The sequence below is a fragment of the Balaenoptera acutorostrata genome, chromosome 11, assembly GCF_949987535.1.
Source record: "Balaenoptera acutorostrata chromosome 11, mBalAcu1.1, whole genome shotgun sequence".
Lineage (NCBI taxonomy): Eukaryota > Metazoa > Chordata > Mammalia > Artiodactyla > Balaenopteridae > Balaenoptera > Balaenoptera acutorostrata.
The window spans coordinates 83,839,648-83,865,176 of record NC_080074.1 but is presented as its reverse complement, the minus strand read 5'-3'; the positions used below and the strand labels follow the sequence as shown (position 1 = coordinate 83,865,176).

Sequence of the window (25,529 nt, the reverse complement as noted above, 5' to 3'; positions counted from 1 at the left end):
CAGAACTAATTAGTTGCTAACTCCTGTTGGGTTTCCTCCCCCTCCACTTTAAACATCACTATTCCTTATTCCCATTACTATAACTAAGTCTTTTTTTTTTTTTTAACTCATTTGCGTTTTTTTTTAAAATTAATTAATTAATTAATTATTTTTTGGCTGTGTTGGGTCTTCGTTTCTGCGCGAGGGCTTTCTCCAGTTGCGGCAAGCGGGGGCCACTCTTCATCGCGGTGCGCAGGCCTCTCACTATCGCGGCCTCTCTTGTTGCGCAGCACAGGCTCCAGATGCGCAGGCTCAGTAGTTGTGGCTCACGGGCCTAGTTGCTCCGCGGCATGTGGGATCTTCCCAGACCAGGGCTCGAACCCGTGTCCCCTGCATTGGCAGGCAGATTCTCAACCACTGCGCCACCAGGGAAGCCCCTAAGCCATTTTTTAAAAAAAGTCATAATTATGCCACGTTTTCAGAAATCTTAGAGGAAATGGGCTTTTTAGACTGCTAACATCAGGTTTAATTCTTACTTTTCTCACTTCCAGTTCCTGTGTCCTCAGGCGAGTTAACTTCTGAGCCATAGTTTTGCTGATTATAAAGATGGTTATGATAATATTTATTTAGCAGAGTTATTTGCAGGTTTAATCGAAGTAACTCATGTACGAGCAGTGCCAGTTCATTATTATACACTGAAAAATCCAGGTAGATTGGAATACCTGTGTCATCGGGTTTTTTTTTTAACCTCAGAATATAAATGAATGTGGTAGGTGTAATTATAAAGATGCCCTCCCAGGATGCCTGTCATCTGGTTGTTCAGTGAAACAGTAACCCAGGTACTGCTGTGAAGGAACTCTGCTGGTCAAATTACGGTTAGTTATCAGTGGACTTTAAGATAGAGAGAGTAGCCTTGATTGTCCAGGTGGGCAAATTCTTTTTTCCACAGTAAATATTCTTTTTTTTAAATTGAAGTATAGTTGATTTACAATATTGTGTTAGTTTCAGGTGTACAGCAAAGTGACTCAGTTATACATATATGTACATATATATATTCTTTTTCAGATGCTTTTCCATTATAGGTTATTACAAGATATTGAATATAGTTCCCTGTGCTATACAGTAGGTCCTTATTGTTTATCTATTTTATATGTAGTAATGTGGATCTGTTGATCCCAAATCCCTAATTTATCCTTCTCCCCCCCTTTCCCTTTTGGTAACCATAAGTATGTTTTCTATGTCTGTGAGTCTATTTCTGTTTTGTAAATAAGTTCCTTTGTTTCATTTTTTTAGATTCCACATATAAGTGGTACCATATGATATTTGTCTTTCTCTGTTTGGCTTAATTCACTTAGTATGATAATCTCTAGGTCCATCCATGTTGCTGCAAATGGCATTATTTCATTCTTTTTTACGTCTGAGTAATATTCCACTGTGTATATATACCACATCTTCTTTATCCATTCATCTGTCGATGGACATTAGGTTGCTTCCATGTCTTGGCTGTTGTAACTAATGCTGTTATGAACATTGAGGTGTATGTACCTTTCTGAGTTAGAGTTTTCGTCTTTTCTGGATATATGCCCAGTAGTGGGATTGCTGGATCATATGGTAACTCTATTTTTAGTTGTTTTAAGGAACCTCCATACTGTTCTCCATAGTGGCTGCACCAATTTATATTCCAGGTGGACAAACTTTAAGTAATTACACAAGCCTTTAAAAACTGAAGACTCAGTCAGAGAGATGGGGCAGAAGAGGGAGGCAGGAGGACAGCTGAGAGGAACTTGACCCGCCACTGCTGACTTTGAAGGAGGCTACCAGCCAAGTGGTCTCTAGAAGTTGAGAACAATCCCTGGCCGACAGCCAGGAAGGAAATGGGGACCTCAGTCCTACAGCCACACAGAATGAATTCTGCCCACAATCAGAATGACCTCATCCATAGAGATTCCAGAAAGGAACACAGCCCTGTCACTACAGTGACTTCTGCCCGTGAAACCTGGAGCAGACACCCAGGTGAGCCATGCTGTGCCAGACTTCTGATGCACAGAAACTGTGAGATAAAAAATAGGTATTGTTTCAGGCTGCTAAATTTGTAGTCATTTGTCGTGGCAGCAATAGAATACTTAATACTGTGAGTTTGAGAAATAAGGCCAGTATTGGAAGGATGTTTGGACATAGCTGCTGTAATCTTTAGCTGTGGCATTTCTGAATGAACATTGCCTCACAGAATTTTCTCCTTTCCGGAGGTTTATCTGCTGGAAAGACTGAGACACTTCCATGGAATCAGTGAACGCCTCCTTTCCCTCAAATCAGCACTGGAGATAGAGGGATACTCATGCATTCTAATAGTCTGACTGTCCTTTTTCCTCAACTTTTTCGTCACAGTACTTCCTCATGACAAATGTACTATATGTTCTTGGATAAAAGTTTAAATTCAGTTGATGCCCATCTTTTCAGAAAGGAAGTTTTGGCTTCTGGCTGTAATTGAGAAAGTGGACCTTAGGACTATTCCTGGAGATCTTCTGGCATTTCCAGATTTTGTAATACCTTTATTTTCTTAGCACTCCTTCTTTCCATGTCCATTACCTTTCTTTGCCCACCCCTAGTATTTTCAATCACTTTTTGAAAGTTACTGAGTTTGGGTCTACAAGAAGAGAAAGAAACTTGCATTTTTTTGTGGATGGCTGGGCCCTTCTGGCTTCCCTCCCTAGCTTAGGGACTCTGTGTCTAGCAGCCCTCAGAATGCATGATTCTTATTCATCCTTTAATATAATCATGTGTTAGTTCATGCCTGAGCCTCTGGGGCAGCTCTTGGATGTTAAATCCGCATCTGTCATATCTTAGTCTTTTTAATAACGTGCATGCAAAATATTTTTACAGATGGTTATTTTCATCTATGTATTACTGATTTCTGTCAGCTTTATTTTTTTACCTTAATTTTTGAAACTCTTAAGTTACAAAAGCAATATGTGCTCACTGTAACATGCAAATAATATCATAGTATTAAAAAATGGAAACCTTCCCCTGTTCTTTTCTCCACTGCTTTCCCATTCCTAATCTTCTGTAATTAACATAATTAAAAATTGTTTGAATATCCTCCCAGACATATACAACGTTCATACACATACGTATGCATATCCGGAATGTTTTATTGGCTTACAAAAACGCTATCATACTGTCATTTTACTTAGCAGCTTCCTTTTTCTTTATCCAGTGTGTCATGAAACATCTTTCCGTATCTGTATACAGTTGACCCTTGAACAACATGGGTTTGAACTGCACAGGTCCACTTATACGTGAATTTTTTTCACTAAATACTACACTATTATACGGTGCACCGTTGGTTGAATCCTTGGATGCGGAACTGCAGATATTGAGGGCTGAATGTAAGCTATATGCAGATTTTTAAATGCGCCGAGGATTAGTACCCCTAACCTCCCCTATGTCCGTGTTGCTCAAGGGTCAACTGTATGTAGCTCTCTCATGTTTTAATAATGACTGTGCAGTGTTCTGTTGGACAGATATGCTATATTTTTTATATTTACATGGTTTCCAATTCATTATCTCTGAAATGTTGCAGTGCGCATGTAGGTACATAGATCATTTTTTATAGAGTCTTATGTGTTGTGAGGTAACAAGGTATGTTTGTTTGTTTATTTATTTATTAAGCATCTTTATTGGAGTATAATTGCTTTACAATGTTGTATTAGTTTCTGCTGTATAACAAAGTGAATCAGCTATACGTATACATACATCCCCATATCCCCTCCCTCTTGCGTCTCCCTTCCACCCTCCCTATCCCACCCCTCTAGGTGGTCACAAAGTACCGAGCTGATCTCCCTGTGCTACGCAGTTGCTTCCTACTGGCTATCTATTTTACATTTGGTAGTATTTATATGTCTGTGCCACTGTCTCAGTTCGTCCCAGCTTACCCTTCCCCCTCCCCAGGTCCTCAAGTCCATTCTCTACGTCTGCGTCTTTATTCCTGTCCTGCCCCAGGTTCTTCAGAACCTTTTTTTTTTTTTTTTAAAAAAGATTCCATATATATGTGCTAGCATACGGTATTCATTTTTCTCTTTCTGACTTACTTCACTCTGTATGACAGACTCTAGGTCCATCCACCTCACTACAAAAAACTCAATTTCGTTTCTTTTTATGGCTGAGTAATATTCCATTGTATATATGTGCCACATCTTCTTTATCCATTCATCTGTCGATGGACACTTAGGTTGCTTCCTTGTCCTGGCTATTGTAAATGGAGCTGCAGTGAACACTGTGGTACATGACTCTTTTTGAATTATGGTTTTCTCAGGGTATATGCCCAGTAGTGGGATTGCTGGGTTGTATAGTAGTTCTATTTTTAGTTTTTTAAGGAACCTCCATACTGTTCTCCATAGTGGCTGCATCAATTTACATTCCCACCAACAGTGCAAGAGAGTTCCCTTTTCTCCACACCCTCTCCAGCATTTATTGTTTGTAGATTTTTTGATGATGGCCATTCTGACTGGTGTGAGGTGATACCTCATGGTAGTTTTGATTTGCATTTCTCTAATGACTGGTATGTATATTTAAAGTGTTGATAGATGCTGCTAAGCCTTCTTCAATAAAGTGTATTGATTTATACTCCCACCCATGATTTAATAGACTCTTTGAAGGACACCCAAGAAACTTGATAGTTGTGGATTCTAAGGAGAGGAACTGGTATCTGGGGCGTAGGAGAGAGGGATGGAGACTTAATTTTTAGAACAGGTCCTTTTGTACCTTTAGAATTTTGTGCTGTGGGCATGCATCATCTATTCAGAGAAAAACAACAGCAGCCACATTATTGGATTTCCTCTTGTCCCACACCTTACAGGTATTGTGCCTCACCAGTCTTTTTAGTACTATTTGAAATAAAGGGTCTTTTTTTAATGTATATTTCTTTGATAATTAGAAAGGATGCTTTAGCTTCATTTTATTGAATTTTAATTAAACATTTTTATTTAAAATTATGAATACATTCTCACTGTAAAAACAAATAACTCAAACATTGAAGATAAAGCCTTAATCTCCCCCATCCCTGCTCCTTTGTGGTGCTGCCACCCTTGCTGTTCTCCCCAGAGCTGCCAGGCTGCCAGTTGGAGTGTAACCTTGTAGAATTACTTCCTGCATTTAATATGTCATTTTGTTTTTTGTGCATGTTTCTTTTAAACATAAAGGTACTTACGGAATATGTAGACCCCAAAGGTTTAGGCACTGGACCAGCGGGTGTGAACGCTGGGTCCCTTCCCTGTGTACGTGTGTGTGCTGTGTGGGACATTGAGAACTTACTGAACTTCGAACTTTGGATCTCCTTTCTTCTTCAAAACTTGAGATAATATATACAGTCCTCTGCATATAAGAACAAAGAATGAATATACTTTTACCTCCAAAATCATATTTAAGGATATTTGAAAGGAAGTCAAGTGTGTAGTTGAAAAATCTTTAACATTCACATGGCTCATTTCACAAAAATATAATTCTCTGAACTTAATTTATCATGATTTACCAAGCCTGGTTATATTTTCACTTTTTCTAGTTGATTTCTAGGAGTTGAATAGCAGGGAGGTGAAGATACACTAAAGGTAAATTTTTGCAGGACTAACTTTTCCCTTTTATACTAATCATACTTGTTTTTGCTTTCCTCCCAAAGTCTCCCAATTCTTCCACTTAGCCTTTGATGTGTGTCTGTCCTCTAATATTTTTGTATGGATGATACTTTCAAGTTCCTGCCAGAAAAATTCCAGGAAGACCCTTTTTATCTTGCCTTGCAGGTCTCTCTCACCTCCCTCCCTCCTCCTGATCTGCTTTTTGTTCCCACGATGTCTCTTCTTCATTCTCCCAGGACACCAATCTCTTCAGACCCCCCATCAAGGGTAGGTCTTCTCACTGAGGTCCCCCTATCACCCTAGAACCCTTTGTCTTCCTGTCTTATGCCACAACTGTCCTGTGACCTCCGCTTTCAGGCTGTAGGGCACTGGCAGGCAAAATGATGAATCTCTGCTCCCTTCAGCGGACAGATAGACAACAACTCTTTCATTATTCATATCCTGTTTGACTTCCTAACCCATTTCCTTCGATGACTATTACAATGGTTTTTCACAGTTTTCAAGTCTCAGTCCAGAGTCCTCACTCAGTCTCTAAGGATGACATCATCTCCTTTTTTAATTGAAAAGATCTAGGTCAGGGGTCACAAACTAAACTGCCCACAGGGGCCATCGAAATTACTGAAATGAAAGAGGAGATGCGCAGGTGACAGCCGTGTCTCAGGAGGGGACGGCAGCAGTTGTCCTGTGGAAGCCTGGCTCGGTGTTGCCCATCTTCTCTTTTCTCTAGGAAAATCAAATGTCTGGTTTTCTAGGTGAAATCTCTACAAGTTTAAGTCATATTTTTTTGAAACTCTACAGAGGCCAGCAAAACAGATCTGACAGCTGGTCATCTTGACTTTTAAGCTTTGTTTTCTTTTTTCACCTTAACGTTTTTCTGTCTTTTCATTTACCTCCTTTTCTTTGTCTCCAGGGTCACTCGTTTTCTTTCCTGTCTTGGGTGTTCAGTCGTTTCCTCCCCATCACCTTTGATCTGCATAAAGACCTTCAGAAGGTCCCCTTTCCTGAAGAACAAATAATTCTTCAGTGCTCTTGCCTATATCCCATCCTTTCTTTATTCTTTTATATTGAGTTTGTTGAACAAGGGGACTATATTCATTGCCTTTACTTCCTCACTCACTCCTTTAACTTTTCCCATCTGTCCTTTGTCTTCACGACTCCTCTGAAGCTCTTTCATTCCTTGGATCCTGCGATTTGTACTAGCCTGAATATTCTTCTCTGAACACTACTTCTCCATCTGTTTTCACTTGCCCACCTTGCTACATCCTAAACATATTATTTCTCTGAGGTTTTCTTACTGGCCCTCTCTCTCCACTTTTCCCCTTGGTCCTGGTGGCCCACTGTGTGTGATCTCCCGGTCCATCAAATTCAGCACGTTCCAGTGGGATTTATTACATCACCTTTCTCCCACTCCCAGCTCTTTGAACTGACTTACATCGGTGTTAATGGCACTGCTGTTTTTCCCAGGCATTTAGGTTCAAAACTTTGGAGCTGTCTTTGAGTTCTCCTTCACCTCTTCTCTCATATTATATTACAATATATTTTCTCCATACAAAATATAGCTGGTGTTTGTGCCTTCCTTTCTTTGACTTGACTGTGAATTTGGGTACAGGTGGTCTCTTCCCACCTCCTTGTGTCCATATGAATTTATATGAAACACAGCTCTGACCATGCCACTCAGTGGCTCAGAAAACCTCAACACCTCTCAGTTACTTACCCAACCTAGTCCAGTCTCCTGACCGCCACTCGTCAAAGGCTTTTAGGATCTAGCCACCTCTCTCTCTTTCCCTTCACACGTTGCACTCCATCCAACCAGAACTACTGCCATTCTCTGAACACCCTCCACACTTCAGCCCCCATGCTCCCGTTTCCTCTGTCTGAAACTCTCTTTCTCCTTGTTTCTTCCAACCTTTCCTGTGGTCTATTGAACTTCTATACATTGTTTAAACTTTCATCTTACACATCATCTCATTTTTTTAAGTAGCCCCCCCCATAACGACCCTTAACTTTATTTTTCCCACCTGATTTTTTCCCTACCATTTCCTTTCCCCCCTCATGTTATATTATGCTCCATTACGTTCCAGATCATTAGTATACCTCTCTTTCCTCCTAATGGACTATAAACTTTTTTACAGACTGTGCCTTATTGTTAAATTTTCACTCCCTGCAGCACGTAGCCCAGTGGTAGGTACGGAATACATGTTTTAAATGAGAACTTTGGGGTTATTAATAATTAAAACATAGGCCATTGGATTTCCTCCCCCCCTGAAAGCCAGCAGATAAGAATTCGTGAAGTGTCTATGCTAAACATCAGGCTTGACACATGGCAGGCCCTTAGTCAAAGGAAACAAAAATTGCTGTCCCTCACTTGAATGCTTCCTAAACAGGCAAGAAGATTAGTTCTGTGGCAGTTCAAGGACAGCTGAGTCTGCCTGCTGTTTGCAAAATATGGAAGATACATTATCACACGGCAGGGGTGGTTTTTGTTCAGAAGTACCGCTATAGACAGAAATTGGCAAGAACTCAACAATTTAGTCACTTAGTTGGGGAAGAAATACGGGGGCACTTCAAGGTTGAGCTTTAGTTTTTTTTTTTTTTTTTTTAATTTTATAGCTACTTTATTTATTTATTTATTTATTTTTGGCTGTGTTGGGTCTTCTTCGGTTCGTGCGAGGGCTTTCTCTAGTTGCGGCAAGTGGGGGCCACTCTTCATCGCGGTGCGGGGACCGCTCTTCATCACGGTGCGCGGGCCTCTCATCATCGCGGCCTCTCTTGTTGCGGAGCACAGGCTCCAGACGCGCAGGCTCAGTAGTTGTGGCTCACGGGCCCAGCTGCTCCGTGGCATGTGGGATCTTCCCAGACCAGGGCTCGAACCCGTGTCCCCTGCATTAGCAGGCAGATTCTCAACCACTGCGCCACCAGGGAAGCCCTGAGCTTTAGTTTTGAAAAGACTTTCACTTTTAATTAGGGATAATCATGACTTTTAAAAGATAATAATAACTTTTTTTTTTTGAGAGCTTACTGTGTGCCAAGCTCTTTTTCTGAATGAGCTCAATGAATTCTCCCACAGTAGGTGTGAAGTATTGTCTCCATTTTACAGAAAAGGACCCTGAAGCCCAGAGAAGTTAAGTAAGCTGGTTAAAGGCACACAGCTGGGATTCAGCTCAGCTGCTTGCTCTAGAGCCCCCTCCCCCCAACCTCTCTCATACTAGCAGAGGGAGTTGGGGAGAGAAGGAAAACCTCAGTCTGGAACATTTGTTTCCTATCCTTGTGATCTGAATACTACTTTATAAGCCCAGGGCTCAACTTCTGTTCCTGCTCCAAAGATAATGTTATAGCATCCTTAAAAATTGGCCCTCAGTTTGTTTTCCACATTACCGAATGTCGCCAGAATGGACAAGCACTCTGGTTTTGTTCAGTATACCACGTGATATCTCTATTTCCCCCTCTATCTATCAACAAGGGACAGGAAAAAAATTAACCAACCTGAATTTTAGAAGTGAGCTGGAACATGTTAAGTTGCACCTGGGAATGCAGTCAGACTGTGGAATACCCTGCAGGACAAACAACCCAGTTTCTTCAATAAATAGTTTGCAAGGAGAAAGAACAGAGATGAAGGCGGGAAATTGTAGATTAAAAATTCTTAGGAAAATTTCATAGGAAATCTCTGTACCTTCTCTCAGTTTTGTTATAAACCTAAAATGGCTCTTAAAAAATAGTCTTTAAAAAAATGAGGCAAAAAAAAAAAATTCTTAACAAACCTATCAACCAACCTCCATGGTGGACCCTGAGGCGATCCTAATGCAAACAAAGAAAAACAATTTTTTTTTAAAATATGACTTTTATGAGACAATTGGAAATGTGATTGACTGGAAATGTGGTGGGCTTGAAATAGAAATTCCTCTTCCTAACAATAAGAGTTATTGCTAATTTTGGGGGGTGTGATAATAGTTTTATAGTTATAGTATCTTTTAGAGAGATATACTATAATATTCATGGAAGAAATGTTAGCATTTCTGGGACTTGCTTCAAGGTAATATGGGAGTATGTGTGGGAGGAGTGTAGATGGAATAGGATTGGCCATGGGTTGTGATTGTTGAGGCTGGTGATGGGTGCATGGCACTCGTATTAATCTACTTAACGGTTGTATATCTTTGAAATTTTCTGTAATAAAGACTTGAGGGGAAAGTGAGCTGGTAAATTCAACTTATGGTACTATTTCTAAGTCTAAGAGGGTTGTTTAGCCTTCATGAGGTTTTATCCTGACTCAATATTCAGACCAAGTAGAATCAGGCACTGATTCAAACCCAAGATAAGGTTTATGTCTCTTTGTCATTATGGAGAAATTCCAGATTTAAAAAAATTTAAGGGCATTGGAAAAATAGTAAAATTTGCCTTTCATGTAACTTCTGTTTATTCTTAAGAGAGGACACTGAACGGATCTGTAGTTGCTTCAAAAAGCCAAAGCCCATCCTCACATCCTGAGGGAGAGGCATTAGGGTCTGATGGGAAAGAGGAATCAGTTATGGCTGGTCAGGCAGCTAAGCACATGTAGCAAGAGTAGGATCAGAAGTTATTTTTTCATGTTTTCTGGGTCATAGAAAGGTTTTGGGTGTGGTGGGTTACGCAGCCTCCCGGAGCCAGCCTTCAGTGTCCCGTGCGTGGTTCCTAGCCTCTCATTCTCATTCCTCCCTCTCCAGGACCCCTCCCATCTCCCAGGCCCTTCCTTCCTGAAGTTCTTCAGTGGCTTTTGTTATCATGACTGGTTCTTTCAACGCTGGCACCCTTTTGTCTGTAGGTCTTCTCCCCTGGCACTTATCAAAACCCATCTTGTCAGTGGCCACTTACAAACTGATGAAGCTCAATCACAGATGAGCCCAGGGCTCTCTCCTGAACTCTCCAGACCTGTTTTCCCAACTACATTGTATGCATTCACCCTGTGGTTCCCTGGGCATGGCAATCTCAGTGCGATCAAAATTTAGTTTTCACCCCCCATCTCACACATACGCATACACACACACACATATACATGCGTACACTTTGTTTTATATTCTCTTCTGAATTCTGTCACCGCAAGTCAGAAACCATAGAGCCATCACTGGCTTCCGCTCCTTTGTGCCTTGATAAATCTAAAGCTTTTCTCAGCCTCCCTCTCGCCTCCGTTCTCTCTGCTAGTTCATACTTTGAGAAACCATAATTGCATCCCTTGCTTCCAAATTTGGTATTATCTCCAGAGGGATCTTTTAAAAGTGAAATTTGGGGACTTCCTGGTGGTCCAGTGGTTAAGACTTCACCTTCCAATGCAGGGGGTGCAGGTTCAATCCCTGGTCAGGGAGCTAAGATCCCACATGCCTCCCGGCCAGAAAACCAAAACATAATACAGGAGCAATATTGTAACAAATTCAGTAAAGACTTAAAAAAAAAAAAAAAAAAAGTCTGCATCAAAAAAAATCTTAAAAAAAAAAAAAAGTGAAATTTGATTGTTTTTCTCCTGTTTTAAACCTTCTGCAATTGTCTCTAAAACTTTCCATTAGGGTACTGCTGTCACTAAATTTGTGAGCATCTCCTTCAGTCTATGTATATTTATTATAAAATAATATATACATTATTGCATGAATATTTTAGATATTGTAAACACACAAAAGTAAGAATTAAAAGGATATAAATGTTTTAAAAATAATTTTATATTTATCAATGGTACAAGAAAATAAATGCTCTCAGTTTTAAAAATTTTTTGGCTTTTTGTCATTATTGAAAAAGTTAATTTATAAGGTACATATAGATCCAAATGGGAGACATGCAGTGCTTACTACTTGTTCGTTTTTAATCCACCAGCTCCAGAAAAGTTTGGTTGAAATCAACCAGTCAATTGCAATCTAGTGTAGTATTCTGAGGGGTTAAGAACAGACCTTCTAGGGTTGAAGCCTAGGTTAGAATCCTGTCTTGACTATTTACTAGATTAGATAATTTGCTAATCTGTGTCTCAGTTTTTGTATCTGTAAAATGAGGTAATAGTAGTCTCTCCATCAGGGATAGTGTTGAAGATTGAATGATTAACAGACATCAAGCACTGAGAACAGGGCCTGATCCATAAACAGTAAGCCCTCAATAAATGGTAGCTATTATTTTCTTCTTTAATGTTAATGAATTCTTTAAAAAAAATAATGGGAACATGCCACAGTTTCCTATTTTTAATAGGGCTTCAAAAATTAAAACTCTTAATTTTGTACATTTTAATGCCGATTAGAAAATTCTGTGTTCACGTTTTTAGAGAGTACAGATAGGACAGGTTTTATGGATGTGACATTATTTGGGCAAAAAGAAAACATAATGGAAATATTTTCAAACTTCTGTTTTCAAAATACATGTTCCTTTCAGAAACTTTTCTCGCTGTGAGAATGTCATCTTTACTTTAGAGGGACTAGGGACCCCTTATGGGTTGTGTGATTTGAACAAGTTGTGGCCAATTCGCCAGTTTCTTGTGTCACTTGTGCTTGTGTTATTGGTGTTATTATCCACCCATGGTTACTTTAAGCCATTTGTCCATTTCGTGGTTAGATTATAGCGATAACATCATCCATCCATCCGTACACTTACCTGGGTGCATGCAAACTGTAATACCTTGCAGTCCTCAGAAGGACCCAAGGAATGAGGACTCCTCGTGGCTGTGGAACTCTCGGTCTTCCTTCAGAGACCTCTTGCATCCTGTGTGACCAGCTGGCATCTATCTGTACTGAGATAGAGTGCCAATAGCAATCCATTTATGAAATGTAGGTAAACTTTGGTCTCCCTCGCAACAGAAATAGTTGCCGTGGCCGACCGTGTCATCTGGTCCAGCTGCTGAGGGTGCACATGCTGGTCCACGCTTCTGCTTTTGTACTCACTGCTCTCCCCAGGCCCCACATGCTCCTCCTCACTTCAGTTATTCCAGTGTATATTATATACATTTTATATAGCGACAGAGGGTAAATATTTCGGGTCCTGTTGTCTTCAGTTAAAAGTATATCACACTGTTTTGTTTCTTCATGGTCTTCATTATGACAACCTGAGTGGTTTCTTAATTTTATTATTTTGACATGCCAATATTAATTAAACCATTTACTATCCCTCTAAAAATAGATATTCAGGTATTTCCAGTTACTTATTATTTAGAATTCTGTATTGAACACCTTTGTGTATATTAAATTTTGTTTTAGGCAAATTATTTCCTAAGATCAATGCATTGGAGTGGAATTACTAAGTCTTACTGCAGTAGAGCATTAATGCTTTCCTCAAGTACGAAAGAATTAAATCCATTGCCACTAGCCGTGAATGACCAGCAATTTCACTACAACATTGAAACTATGAATGTTAGGATTTTTTGTTTTGGTATAAGTAAAATGGTAACTCAGGGCTGCTTAATATACATTCTTGGTTACCATTTTGAATGAAAATTTCCCCATGTTTTAATTTATATAATATTTTTCTCCTAGGAGATTGGGGCTTAGATTTATTTTCCTTAAAAGTATAAACACTTAAATAAAGTGGTATTTTATATACTCTGTAGTAATCATTTCCTTTATCCAGTATGGCATTTCTATTAGCATCTCTAATAAAAGGATACCTGTAATATTATTCTGCCCATTTGTTGGATGAGGAAACTTGAGGCTTAGGTTAAATAACTTGACCAAAATCATATACGTGAAAAGCTATGGACCGGAATTAAATTAAAACCCAGGCTGATCTATTCCAAATTCTACACTTTCAGTCATCATGCTCTGCTCTCTTTGACAGAAATAATACATGATCTTTAATGTAAAATTATAAAATACAGATAAGCAAAAAGGAAAATAAAATCACATTCATTTGAAATTCTGCCACTGTCAGCATGCTGGTCTATGATAGCATATCTCAGAGGAGGAAAGAAGACTATCACAGACAGACCCTGGGAGTAGGAGAGGTTTTGAAAAAACATGGGTACACTTGTCCGTTCATTTGCCACTTCACCTGCCCCCCCTGCCCATTTCTCTCTATTGAAAGATATGTGACTGGTAGTAGACTTCTGCAGGGTCAGTGATGAAGAGGAAGAAGAAAGTATTGAAAACCATAGATGGTTATCCTTCCTGGTTTTTTACCTTATGTACATGTATATTTACAAAAATCAATTAATATATCATGAACATCCTTCTGTGTCATTAACCATTGGTAACCACACCCTTCTAAACCTTGGCCTGCTTAATATTCTGTCTAATGGGTGTGCTTCAGTGTAGCTATTGCTAGACACAATTAGATTGTTTCTATTTTTTCTTGTAAATAACATTGTGAAAATTAGGTACAAAAATCCTTGCCCACTTCTCCAAGCATTTAGTTTAGCTTAGTTAATGTGGAGTGCTGGGTCAAAGGCTATTACATTTTTAGGGCTTATGATAACCAGGGCCAGTTGCCAGGATACCCTTGAAAAAGGCATCTACCAATTTGGCCCCCATTAAAACGAGAAAGAGGAAAGGGGAGGAAAAGAAAGAGAGCAAACAATTTCTTGATAGCACGAAGAGGATAAGAAAAGCTAGGGTGTCAGCCTTGGATGGTATGATTTGAAAGAAATGGCGTTCGTTGCCTTTTTTGGGATAGAACCTTTCATGATAGAGGTGAGCTGCATTTTGTCCCTTGTATTTTTTTTCTTATTGAAGGTTAGGGGTACATGAGGAATGGAACATTAAATGTTTCATCCTGTATCCTTTTTTATAATTGCTATGGATTCTCTTTTGAGATTTAGAAAATTTATAGGTCATTGTGTCTTTCTGAATATGAAAACTGAAAATCAAATAGGTATTTTAACTGCTGTTTTTCTAAATGAATACATCTTATTCTAGTTTAAATAAGTCTATAAAGCTCCAGGTCTTATGCTGGTTGACAGGATTTTTAACGGGAGGTAGCTGAGTTGGACCTATCTTAGGCAGGAAACTCTCAGCTTTGGATATACTTGGACACTTCTTTATTATAAGATGGTTTTGTATTTTGAATGTATATATATAAACCTATATATATATTCAGTTCCTTATATTTCAGGAGTGTAATTCTTAGGAAATAAGTCAGTGAACCCACCAATCCATTTCTTTCTAAACACACATGATGCAGAGATCATGGGCCTAGTCTGACAATGAAAACACACCTATTCCATGTGGGGCAGTTTAACGGGAAGAGTCCTTACTGCTGAGTCAGCAGTGATAGAGTTCATAATGGGTCAGCCCACTTTCCAGAGCTATGATGACCTCACTGGGTATGTTGGTTCACAGAGTTCTACTGGCATGATAAAGTGTTATATACCAGTGAGCTGAAGTCATTGTTTTTATTCAAACAATCACTATACAAATTTAACACTAGTTCAGAATGCTCTTTCAGAATGCTGTGGGATCCAAGTGGTTTGATCTCATATTTTTTGAGTGATATTTGCAGTAACACATTAATTAATGATAGAGGAGGAAGCACTTGAATCTATAGGATTTCTTGGGTATGGAGACCAGAGTTTTAGGGGTAGTGCAGTTGTTTTTCCTATGTTTTCATAAGGGACAGAACATTTATAGAATATTTTTCCCTCTGAGGACATGACTGACTGTAGTCAGCAATCTCTGATTTCTACCAAACTACCCCTGTGCTTTAAGAAGTGTGCAAATAATGGGAACATCGACTCTAAAATTCTTGCCCCCAAATGTATTGAAATCCACTGTTTAAATATAAGGTAAATTTTACATTATGGTTCGTAATATTTTTCATATGAAGTTTTAATATGTTGTTATGTAAGATTTTCACTGTGGTCCATGATATTTGTCATAAAAAAACGAAGTTTAAAGTATTTGTCACAAAGGAAAATCGGTGTGCCTGGAAGCTGAGCTGTGTTCATTCTCTCACCTCTGCTCCCAGCATACTGCCCCATAACACGTGCAGTCGTGCATATATTTATTTTTACATAAAACTTTATGGCAGACTTTAATCACTTCAATCAATTCAGTAAAAAGTGCAAAGAATAACAACTTTTGAATTCCAAAATTTCTTAGAATCTTTGAATTAGAATCTTTTTAGGAAATAAAAAATAATTTGCCAATATTGGCAAAGCTGGGCATAAAACTTTAGAATTTAAAAAAAGGCAAGCTGTTACTAAACAACACAAATATGACTGTGAAACAACATGTTAATTTAAAAACATGTGGCCCTTCGACAGATGAATGGATAAAGAAGATGTGGCACATATATACAATGGAATATTACTCAGCCATAAAAAGAAACGAAATTAAGTTATTTGTAGTGAGGTGGATGGACCTAGAGTCTGTCATACAGAGTGAAGTAAGTCAGAGAAAAATGAATACCATATGCTAACAAATATATATGGAATCTAAAAAAAAAATGGTTCTGAAGAACCTAGGGGCAGGACAGGAATAAAGACGCAGATGTAGAGAATGGACTTAAGGACACGGGGAGGGGGAAGGGTAAGCTGGGACGAACTGAGACAGTGGCATAGACATATATACACTACCAAATGTAAAATAGATAGCTAGTGGGAAGCAGCTGCATAGCACAGGGAGATCAGCTCAGTGCTTTGTGACCACCTAGAGGGGTGGGATAGGGAGGGTGGGAGGGAGGGAGATGCAAGAGGGAAGAGATATGGGGACATATGTATATGTATAACTGATTCACTTTGTTATACAGCAGAAACTAACACACCATTGTAAAGCAATTATACTCCAATGAAGATGTTAAAAATAAATAAATAAAAACATGTGGCCCTTATTTGATGTAATATGTCAGTAGACATTGTGAATACTAAAATTTTGCAACCTCGAGGGAAATTTGACTATTGAATTTGATTTTGACACGGAAAGTGGGATCACTGAGTACTTTGGGACCTCGGAGATTATCAGGTTGTTCATTCAGCTGGTGTTTACAGCATGGTGCTTAGTACTGTGAGAACACACAAAAAACTGGACACCTAACCTTTTTAACACTGAAGGGATTAGTCCGAAGCCCTTTGTCCAGCCTCAGATTTTCAAATATACATAATGTATAATTTCTTCAACTCTTTAACTTCTGTTTTTTTTTTTTTTTTTTGGCTAAGAATCATCACTTTCTTGTACTGCTTCACTTGATCTTTACTTCTATCACTAGTCCTAGCCGTTAGCTTTTTGTCTGACCATCCCACAAAGAAATAAGTTTTCAGTCTGTTCATATGAGTTACTGGATGGGCAGAAAACAAAGCCGTGTTGGAATACAGATGTTTATGGTTGGCTGGGCCCCATGTCACTAGCCAAACAGCCCAAGTTTTTAATTTAAATTTGCTTCTCGGCTAAACTAGCCTTACTTGTCAGGGACCTTGAACCTACAATTTGAAAATGCCAAGGGTCTATTTGAAAGAGTCTATTCTTTGATGACAAAATCTCATTGAGGAGGCAAAACATACTTTGGGAATATTTAAACAGTGGAAATCAATGTGTGATTAGATGCCCAAATGAATGAATGGGTCGAAACATGAAACGCTGTTGGCAGTCAGAGATGGGAAGACTACATGGGGGCATAATATGAAAGGCTTTATTATTTGAACAAGACCTGAGAACTGGCTACAAATATGGTTTGGGGCATGGTTAGACATCAACCTGATTTATTTGATTGTAACTCCTACACACCCTATTTCCGGTCAAAGGGAGCCAGGATTTTGGACCCAGGACTATCTGGCTTTGAAGTTTACGATATAAACCTTTATCCTATATGGTTACCCCTACAACTTTATGCACTCAACCACTCTATAAGGTTCCCCACTTCCTTCAAGGTCCGACTCAGTGATGGCCTCTCTCTAACATCTTTTTTTTTTTTTTTAAATATTTTTCCTTTTATTTATTTTTTTTGGTGGGGGGTTAGTTTATTTTATTTATTTTTGGCCACGTTGGGTCTTTGTTGCTGCACATGGGCTTGCTCTGGTTGCAGCGAGCGGGGGCTTCTCTTCGTTGCAGCGCGCGGGCTTCTCACTGCAGTGGCTTCTCTTGTTGCGGAGTACGGGCTCTAGGCACGCAGGCTTCAGTAGTTGTGGCTCGTGGGCTCTCGAGCGCAGGCTCAGTAATTGTGGCGCACGGGCTTAGTTGCTCTGCGGCATGTGGGATCTTCCTGGACCAGGGCCTGAACCCGTGTCCCCTGCATTGGCGGGCGGATTCTCAACCACTATGCCACCAGGGAAGCCCTCTAACATCTTTTTAGATCCCCTGATCTGGGTCCTGTAGCACTTTGAACCTTTAATATACATCTTTAGTTTAGTCCATTATGTACTTGTTTCCCCTCCTGGATTGTGAAGATCCAACCCTCATAGGAAATAGAAATTATATTCCACAATATTTAACACAGAGATTTGGCCTGTACACTGGATGCGATGTTGGCAGTAGAAGTGAAAAAAGGGGAGTCTGGATCGAGTATGGCCTCAGAAGCAGGAGTAGATGGGATGAAGCATGAGTAGACATGATTTGTTGGAGAAAGAACAGGCCATCCAGTTTACATGAAAGAACAAAAACAGGAGTAAGATTGGAAAAGTAAGTAAGGGATAAAATGAGGAGGGTCTTAAATGTCAAACTCAAGGATTTGGACTTTGCAGATATGGGAACCAATCAAAAACTAGCCTAAGAAGATGGCTATGATCATCTCTATCTAAGTATGAAGTTGGTGATGAGTAATTTAGCGGTATATTTAGATCATATCTTTCAGTACAAAAGAGCACTGGCTCACACTTAGGTGACATGTTTCCCCCAGGCATCCTGGAGAATTTCTGGATGTGGTGGGGATGACTCAGCAAGGGGATGTCTTCCTGAACCGTGTGGTTGATAATCTGGCTAGGGCTCTCTTGCTGCAGATATGAAGAGTAGTCATTCCATAATTTCTGTTGATGCTCCCTCAGCCTTTTCCGAAATGGCAAAATGGTGGCGGGACTTCCCTGGTGGCACAGTGGTTAAGAATCCACCTGCCAATGCAGGGGACACGGGTTCGAGCCCTGGTCTGGGAAGATCCCACATGCCGCGGAACAGCTAAGCCCATGAGCCACAACTACTGAGCCTGCGCTCTAGAGCCCGCAAGCCACAACTACTGAGTCTGTGTGCCACAACTACTGAAGCCCGCACGCCTAGAGCCCGTGCTGCCCACCAAGAAAAGCCACTGCAATGAGAAGCCCGCACACCGCAACGAAGAGTAGCCTCCAATCGCCACAACTAGAGAAAGCCCGTGCGCAGCAACGAAGACCCAATGCAGCGAAAAATAAATAAATAAATTTATTTTGAAAAAAATGGTGGAGGATAAGAAGCAATGGGAACAAATTTGGAAGTCTTAGGGTCCCGCTGGTTAAGTCTTTATCCTGAAGGCTTTCTGAAGGGCCTGAACTGCCCTTTCTGGAGAGGCCTTGTTTACCAAGGGAAAGATAGACATTGGTCAGTTTGTTTGAGTCTTTGATTACTCCTGGTAAAAAAATAGAGTATTGTAGGCTTTTATATTCCCAATACCCTAAGATTAACTCTAATCTTAGAATCAGAAGGGTCTTAAGAGTCTATGGAACTCCAGTTATATTATTATTTTAGGTATCTTATCCTAAACCATGCAGAGGTGTACTTTACTGTACTTACCTAACATTTCTTTTTTTTTTTTTTTTTTTAAAGGATTTTCTTATTTATTTATTTATTTATTTATTTATTTTTGGCTGTGTTGGGTCTTCGGTTCGTGCGAGGGCTTTCTCCAGTTGCGGCAAGCGGGGGCCACTCTTCATCGCGGTGCGGGGACCGCTCTTCATCGCGGTGTGCGGGCCTTTCTCTATCGCGGCCCCTCCCGTCGCGGGGCACAGGCTCCAGACGCGCAGGCTCAGCAATTGTGGCTCACGGGCCCAGCTGCTCCGTGGCATGTGGGATCTTCCCAGACCAGGGCTCGAACCCGTGTCCCCTGCATTAGCAGGCAGATTCTCAACCACTGCGCCACCAGGGAAGCCCTTACCTAACATTTCTAACTAACAAACCTTTTGAGATTTCCTTTTATTATCTGTGACTTTTATGAAATTAAAATTATTATCAATACAGCACAGAGAGTAATAATACCAGCACAGGACCCAGGTTGCCTGAGTTCTGATCCCAGTTTTTCCATGTAACAGAAATGTGACCTTGGGCAAGTTAATTTAACCCCTCTCCCCCAGTTTCCTCATCTGTTTCATGGGGATAATCATTCACTTCCCTCTGTTTTTGCCAGAATTAAATGAATGAATTTGTTGTTCATTTGCTAAAAGTAAAGCCGTTAGAATAGTGTCTGGTTCACAAGTTCCCAATACCTATGACTTGTTGTGTTGTAAATGAGAAAAAGCAGTCAAAGGTGAAGTGACTTAGGTAGTTACCCAGCGAGATGACTACACCAGGATTAGTGTTTCTCATTTCAGGATTTAGTCCACTGAAATAGCTGTTTCCTAGACCAGAGGTCAGCAAACTTTTTCTTAAAGGGCCAGATCAGATAACAAATGTTTTATACTCTGCAGACCTTACCGTCTCTGTTGCGACTACTCAACTCTGTCACTGTGTCTTGCAAAAGCAGCCATAGATGACATGTAAACAAATGGGCCTGGATGTGTTCCAATAAAACTTTATAAAAACAGGTGGCAGACCGTATTTGCCCTGCATACAGACTCCTGCTTTTAGACACTTAAGTCTAACCTGAATAGAAACTTCGGATTCCATTTAGTTTTAAAATATGAAATATGGCATTATTATAGTAAACAGTAACTTCACTTCCTAACGATTATTAGTGTAACATGTTACTCTCAGTTATGATGGTCATGCTTTACAAAATCAAAGGGATTGAAAAAATAAATAATAGTAATAAATGTGTTTTCCATCTCAAAGGGATATATATAGAAGTCACTTATTTAGTGGTTTGGAGAATTTTCTTGGTATTTGAAATCTGAGATTTGGGAAGGATGTTAAGGGTTTGTTTTATTAAATGGATGCAAATACAGGCTGGCTTTTGTTTTTTTCTTTTTTGTAACCTCTGTATAGGAAAGGTTTGTGAGTCATATAAAAAGTTGTTTGTAATTATCCTTGTCATTACACTAAGGGTTTTTCTGCTGGAAATGTTGTTTGCATGGGTTCAGATTTTTTTATGGCTTACTTTTCAGTTTAATAATGTGTTCTTGTTTTTAAATTAAACTTGTCAGTGAGCCTTTTTGTGAGTGGCTGACTGTTGGTTAGTTCATATTTATAGCTTATGTCTGTTTCTAAGGAAATGACTAAAGTCTCTTGAATTCGATCAAAACTGTATCACAAAGGATATCTTTGACTTATTTAAACAAGGCTCACAATGGAAGCTCAAAAAATCTAGTGGTTCATGTTTATAAATGTTTTTATGTATTCAGTCCTGGTTAGGCCAAATAATTGGAGTTCTGTGCTGAGGGAGGTATTGAATATACCCATTGCCTCTTAGTGAACCTGAATTCCTCTGGAGCAAGTTCAGGCAATACTTTCTTATAATACGCTTAAAAAAAATTGTTTTCTAATTTTACATGTTGCTTTGAAGTGGGCCTTATAGAACAAAGGTATATTTTTTTCTCCTCCTTAAGCTGTTTCACTGATATTTCTCCTTCCTCATTCCTATTCAAGGCCCTGGCATATGTAAAGCATCTAAACTTTGCACATGTAATTTCTAGCAAGGACGCTGATGGGGATGGGGCAGGGCCTGGAGAAGTGACTGACTCACAGAAATCTCTGCGTCTGGCTCCCTGCTGGAGCCCCTTGTCTCCCCACCTCTGCAGTATTCACAGACCCTCCCCACCCTAGTCTCATGCCCTCACTGTGGGTTCAGTCCTTGTCACAGTGTAGGGGCTCTCCTTCTGTCCTTTGTTCCAGGGCACTGGCTGGCAAGGAAGAGAAGGCCTGGCTCATGCCTGCTCAGACACAGGCTGACCTGTGCTCTGGGACCCAGGCTGACCTGTGCTCTGGGACCCAGGCTGAAACTCACATTTTCCCATAAAGGCTCTGTTAGAGATGGTGGTTGGATTTTGGTGTGATTATGTTTCTAGATCAGCTACGTTATAAGCTCACTGGGATTTCTGCCCTAGCTTTTTTAATGTAATCACTGTTTAGTTTGCACCCTTTTATAAGCAGCTCAAGGAACCAATTCTCCAACTAAATCTTGGATCAAAGTATAAAACAGATAAAGGTGAAATTGCTCTGCCTGCTACCACACATCCACTCAGCCCCGCCTCTGTTCTCAGAAGCACCTGTGGGGCAGGGTTCCTAGACACTCACTTCGAAAACTGCTGATTAATATACCTGTTTACTGTTGAAGCACACACTAGTCTTAAAATCAGGCTTGCTTATGTATGCATTATTAATTGCTTAAAATTTACCTGGATTGGTGTGTATATAGGGTCATATATGAAGTCAACTTTAGGGGAGGCTGAATGGACAGAATCTTACTTGAGCTGGGAAATTCCTTCAAGACAACCTCTATCCACCATTCGTGCCCAAATTCTATTTTAGTAACACATTTTATTTCAATGTTAAGCACCTGCCTCTTCTGAAGCTCTTTTTTTTTTTTTTTTAAATGAAAATGTTCTCAAGAACCATATCCATTAAGCTGTTGGAATTTTGGAGCTGATCCTATCGCTTCCCTGCTTAATTAAACATGTGAGGTCACTGGCTCCTCAAAAGGGCAGAGAGAAAGAAACAGCTACACTCCTACCTCATAATTTTGTCTAGAACTGGCCCTGATCATATATACATTTGAAAAGCACATGTGAGATAATGTCTCTAGTATTTAACTTGGAGACACTCAGCTTTCTCATTTGGATGGAGGTAGTTATGAGGTATTGGAACTTTTACTATTCCTAAGCATTCGTTCACGACCAAAATATATGGTAGTACTGTAATGGTGAGGATATTCATGCCCAAATATATACTACTGGGAATTTTTTCTAAGTATACATTATTTAAAAGAGATACAGGGGCTTCCCTGATGGCACAGTGGTTAAGAATCCGCCTGCCAATGCAGGGGACACGGGTTTGATATCTGGCCCAGGAAGATCCCACATGCCGTGGAGCAACTAAGCCCGTGCGCCACTACTACTGAGCCTGTGCTCTAGAGCCCGTGAGCCACGACTACTGAGCCCATGTGCCACAACTACTGAATCCCACACGCCTAGAGCCCGTGCTCTGCAACAAGAGAAGCCACGACAACGAGAAGCCCATGCACCACAATCAAGAGTAGCCCCTGCTAGCCACACTAGAGAAAGCCTGTGCACAGCAAGGAAGACCCAACACAACCAAAAATAAAAACAAATAAATAAATTTATTTTAAAAAACAACAAAAAATAAAATAAAATAAAATAAAAGAGATATGAGGGGGACTTCCGTGGCGGCGCAGTGGATAGGAATCCACCTGCCAACGCAGGGGACACAGGTTCATTCCCTGGTCTGGGATGATCCCACATGCTGTGGAGCAACTAAGCCCGTGTGCCACAACTACTGAGCCTGTGCTTTAGAGCCTGCGAGCCACAACTACTGAGCCCACGTGCCACAACTACTGAAGCCCGTTCTCTGCAACCAGAGAAGCCACTGCAATGAGAAGCCTGCACACCACAACGAAGAGTAGCCCCTGCTCACCGCAACTAGAGAAAGCCTGCATGCAGCAACGAAGACCCATCGCAGCCAAAAAAAAAAAAAAAAGAAGCAGGAATCAGACAAGTCTAGAAAACAGTGTATATGTTTGTATATATTGTTTATGTATTCCTGTTGGACAAGAAAATAGTAAATTTCCTCATTTTTTTTAAACCTTAACAACTAAGTATTGGGAAACTATGGTTCATTCATTTACTCAGCAAACATTTATAAAGTACCTAACATGTGCCAGGTACTTTGTGCTATAAAAATTAATTATGGTGGGTTTCTGCTGAAGGTCAGGCTTCAAGGAATATTTGAGGTTGTCCAGTAACTGAGGAAGTAAGGAAAAAAGAACACTGGAAGGGAGGAAGGAAGAGAAAGGAAGGGAGAGGAAGGAACAGCAGAAGGACAGATGGAAGGAAGTCAGTTAAATCTATTGGTCCTTAACACATTGTATTGTTTTTAATTGCACACGTGTTATCTAGTTTGATGTCATTTGCTTACATAATAATTTAGGTAAATTATATGGTAAATTATTATGGTGTGTTATAGTTTGATGTTAGTTTTAATTTATCTTCTTTATATTTGTTTCTTTTCAGTATAAGAGAACTTTATGGATCAGATTGCTAATCAGTACATGGAAGATTTGAAGAGCTGAAGGAAGAAACAGTATTAAACTTGTTTTTTTTAAATGTAAGTAAACTCCCTCCTCATTATTGTTCATTTGTGACATCTTTAAAACCTGTCAGTACATGCAGTGTGTAAAGTTTTTCCCAGGAGTAAAGTTACTTGACTATGTAGTCTACTCGTTAAGTCTATGAGAATTTATGACCTACCACCCCCTTTAAAATTTTTTAAATTCTAAAAGCGATATGACTAACAAAGGTGGTTGTAGAACTTAGACATGTTGTGACAGTCAGTGAGCAAATCTTTATTTGGCGTGGAGAAGGAAAACACAGACCTGGTAACACATAAAAAGCACTGCCCTTTTCTCAAATCCTTTATTGCTCTTTATCCCACGGGTCGTTTTAGTGCCCCATGTAAGTCAGTGAGAATTGTTGGTCGACCCATTAATGACCCCACAGGCTTAGAAAAGTGCGGTGTTTCCGTTTAAGCTCATTTACTCCTTTCCTCCCTGTTTCTTTTGCTCAGGAATCATAATGATACTTAACTATTTATTGAACTTCTATTAAGTGACAAGCACTTGACTAATTCAATTCAATCAATACTCATTCAACGAATACCTTTTCTGAGTTCTTGCCACGTGCTAGGCACTGCACTACTCTGACACTACTACCTTGTGTTATCCTCGTGGCAGCCTTGTAAAGTAGGAGTTAATATTTCAGTGATGGTGATCCAGATGGGGATACTGAGGCTGAGAGGGAGGTAAGGAGCATGCAGACGATCACAGCTTGGAAGAGGGGAAGAGCGTGGGGTGTGAACCCCATGCTGTCTGACTTTGCTGATTTGCCATATTCTAAGTAGTGTTTAAACGCTCATCCTTGGCACAGTTGTTGCTAGAGCCCGGAACCTTCTGGGTTGTGTTCTTAACAGGAATGTGATCCTAATCCTTCTGAACCTTTGCTGTCGTCACAATAAGGAAGGAAGTTAGAGAAACATCCGCCCAAATTTGAAAGGTAGCTTTGGTACCTGGAGAGTGATTTAAGAGATCTAATGTCTAGAACAGCCTTTCCACGGATTTCCTGTGTGCCTTTGAGATATTTAACATCTACGGGAAACAGTTACTCTTATGCCATCTAAGGAGAGCAGACCAGATGTTCTCCAGGGCGTCTTTCAGTCAGCTTTTTATTGAAGTATCTTACACACAGAGCAAAGTGCACAAATCATAAGTGGATGGCTTGATGGAATGATTGTCACAGAGTGGACACATCTGTGTAACCATCGCAAGATAGCAGAAAATTACCAGCACCCCAGAACTCTCCTCCCCTTGATGCTCCCTAGAGTAACCAATTTCCTGATTTCTAACGCCATTGATACAGTTTTGCCTATTTTTAAAGTTGATATAAATAGAATCATATAGTTTATATTCTTTTGTGTCTGGCTTATTTTGCTTATTATGTTTGTGAAAATCCTCTAGGATACTGTGTATAGTTTATTTTTTTCATTTTCCTTACTATCATGGTATTCAATTGTATGTTTATTTTATAGTTGCTGGCCATTCGGTAGTTTCCAGTTTGGATGTATTATAAATAGTGCTCCAATGAGTATTTTTGTGCATATCTTTTGGTGATGATCGTACTTTGGTCAGGGACAACTCAGTAATTTGGATTCAGCAGCC

The 25,529-nt window shown here is 39.9% G+C and overlaps 1 protein-coding gene across 4 annotated transcripts in view; it reads left to right on the top strand.

Annotated features, from left to right (window-relative positions):
* Window positions 1-25,529, top strand: part of PPFIBP1 (PPFIA binding protein 1) — a 194,802-nt gene that overhangs the window by 31,976 nt on the left and 137,297 nt on the right. For 2 of the 4 annotated variants that reach the window (XM_057555996.1, XM_057555999.1), the window contains one exon: window positions 23,830-23,923. The exons of 1 other annotated variant lie outside the window; for it this stretch is intronic. The gene's annotated coding sequence lies outside the window, so the exon portion shown is untranslated. Of the gene's footprint in view, window positions 1-1,664; window positions 1,993-23,829; window positions 23,924-25,529 lie in introns of all 4 variants that reach the window. One more of the 4 variants, XM_057555997.1, reaches the window with a different exon arrangement.